Here is a 2,952-nt window from a genome sequence, read left to right on the forward strand (position 1 = left end):
TTCATACAAGCATTGAAGAAGGTGATGCTAAATGAAATAGATCTGGTAAAAAAGAAATTGTCTTGGAGATGCAGTTAAAAAAAAAAAAAAACAAGAAATGGAGTGAAACTTCATTGAATGAGTGTCTATTTCAAGGCATTGTGCTAATTCCTAGACAGAAAACAAAAAAGATCTTGACTGAAAGACACTTACTTGACTTGGAAACTGGTATATAAGAGAAGAGGTTATTGTTAATTTTTTAAATTTATTCATTCATTCTACAAGTATGTTTGAGTGCCTATTGTATATAAGCTCCTTAGCTGGGTTCTAGCTAGGTTCTCTAGCTAACCCCCAGAAAGAGACATGAGAAAATGAATGCCTTCCCAGAGAACTTAAAATTTGCCTTTTGGCCTATTTTCTGATCAGGGCTAAACGGCTTACTTCCTCAATAATATTGTGTGGTTTAATTCCTACTCCATCTTAAACCACTCTGGCCACTACAATAAGCAGGGGTTTTTACTGAACTGCTCCTTAAATTGCAGGATCCTTCCTTATAATAAAACACTTCAGTTTTCCTAACCCATCCCTCATGAAAAATGGTTGTGACCATAGTGAGCCGAAAGAGGGATGAGAAGCAACTGATTCCCAAACTTCAGTCTCATTGGTACCAACCTTGAAGAACCACTCATACTCAAATCACAATTGGTTTTGAAACACACTTACAGTTTTGTCTATGACAAATATACACTGCCTAAGTCTTTTTTAAAAACAATCCTCTGATATTACTTAGCAAGTTTGGAGATGGAGACATGATTTGTGTTTTGCAACAACAGCTTCTCAACTTACAACTTAGAAATCTTTTCCTTTTCACCATCAAAACCTGCTTAAGATAAGACTTGAAAATAGCCTAACAATTTTACTATGCTTAAGTCTTAAGAATAATAGAAATTGAAAGTATTTGGCAAATGTTGGAGGGAAAAAAATCTACATATAGGCCCAAATGGGCTTTGGCCTTTTCTCTTTTTAAATCACTCACAGAGGGTGGGATAGGAGGAAGAGTGAAAGAAAAGGTCAAGCCTGATTCTAAAAAGAGTTGGTCTTAAAAGTATTGCTACCTCCAGATCTAACTTGGGGATTGCTGTTCTTAGTGTAATTCAATTTTAAAAACTGGTCACTGTTAAGATGAGGACAAAGTCCTTTGTCCATCAGTTAAGCCTGGGGTTATATAATTATGGAATTTATTAAATCTATGTGACCTCTCCATCATAAGGTAGTCTTAAAGCTAAAGTCGGTCCACTACGTAGAAAGAGGACTTTATCGTTCACTATAATTCATACACACTTTCAAAGCATCTACACTTTAAAGTTTACATGGCAAGACAACAATACCATCTGTAAAAATAGAAGGAAATAGAAGAATGGCAGGAGATAGTTGCTGGAGGGAGCGAATTTGAATGGGATTTGGGGTAATGTTTGTAGTTTTTACTTTGTATATTTTTATTTAAGTGTAAGGTGTATCTGATATTAATAATGTTTGGTGTTTAATATGTACTATTAGCTGGACTCAGTAACTCCCCTTTCTCCAGGTAGGGATGAGAGATACATTATTGGAAAGGAGAAAGTAACAGTCTTCATTTCACAGTTTCTGGCATCCCAAGGCCACCACTACTGATAAACAAGAATAATAGAACATTCTGTCATCTGATTTTTGTGGCATAAATGAAGTTGTGAACAATTTTTTTTTTCTTAAGAAAAAGAAACAGCTTTACATCTACCCTTTTACCTTAAAAGGATCTATGCCAAAATGCTCTGATGAATGGAAGACACACATGGACTTGTGAACTGATGTGAAACACATAATATCTGAGCCTTGGTTGTTGTGAAGATTGAAAAGTCTTGTTCAGTTCGGATAACCACCAAAAAAGCAACCTAAAGCTGTCTATATGTCACAACTGAGACAAATTGGGGAGTTTGTTGTTTAATGTCAAATAAAAATGTACTGTTTTTAAAGCTTTGTTTTTGATGCTAAAACAAGTTCTACCTCACTGTCCTTTCCTAACCACACTAGTTACCTCAGTTTTTAAAAAAGGTTATCTTAACCACCCAGCTTGGGTAAGTGATTTGAGGTCTCATTTTTCCCCCCCAGCTTCAGTTGCTTTGGTTAGAAATGCTGAGCAGCACATACCCAATTTTAAAGAAGTGTGAAGCAAAAAAATTATTGAAGAACAAAGGTGGGATAGGAATAGGGCATAGAAAATTTAAGGCTGTGGAAAGTAGGATATATCCAGGAAGGTAATCACTGTAATGAAAGTAACAGGTCCAATCTTTGAGTAGCTGAAGAGATCTTTGATGTTCTTAAAATTAAATACCCAAATGTTAGATTGGTGACTTCATAAGCACATGACCCCATGCAGTGTTTATAGGCAAGAGTTTCTACTTCTTTGTTGGTATCTTATGCCATTCTTAATTTGGCTAGAGACAGTGCTCAGCTCCCTCTTACAAATGTCAATTACCACAATTTTTCCCCCATCAAAGGTTTTGTTTTTTTTTTTTTCCCAGTTTTTTTTTTTTTTTTTTAAACATGTCCATCTTTGGAATAAGACTTGCTAGAGTAATCGCCAGTGTAGAGGAAATAAACCTGTAATGGAAGTCACAGAAGAGGCCGCAGGATTTAAGGTAGCATGGCACAGAAGGAATCTTATCAGGCAGGGGCTCTCATATCCTAGAGTTACAAATGTTAATCTGGTGGGGAGGACAGTCTGCACATTACCTGATGGGCTGATTGATCTGATACCAATGCCCTTTAGTTGCTTCTATGATCCTTGCCTATATTCCAGTCCTTTGTCATCTTAGTGTTTGTATCTATTCTGTCAAGTGCTCTCTATTTCCTAATGTCTCTGAAACATCACATTCTCACTTTTATTAAATTAGTCTGGGATGTGATTTTCAAGGTACTGCTACTGCTAAGTCGCTT

Source organism: Bos mutus, chromosome X (assembly GCF_027580195.1).
Source record: "Bos mutus isolate GX-2022 chromosome X, NWIPB_WYAK_1.1, whole genome shotgun sequence".
Taxonomy (NCBI): domain Eukaryota; kingdom Metazoa; phylum Chordata; class Mammalia; order Artiodactyla; family Bovidae; genus Bos; species Bos mutus.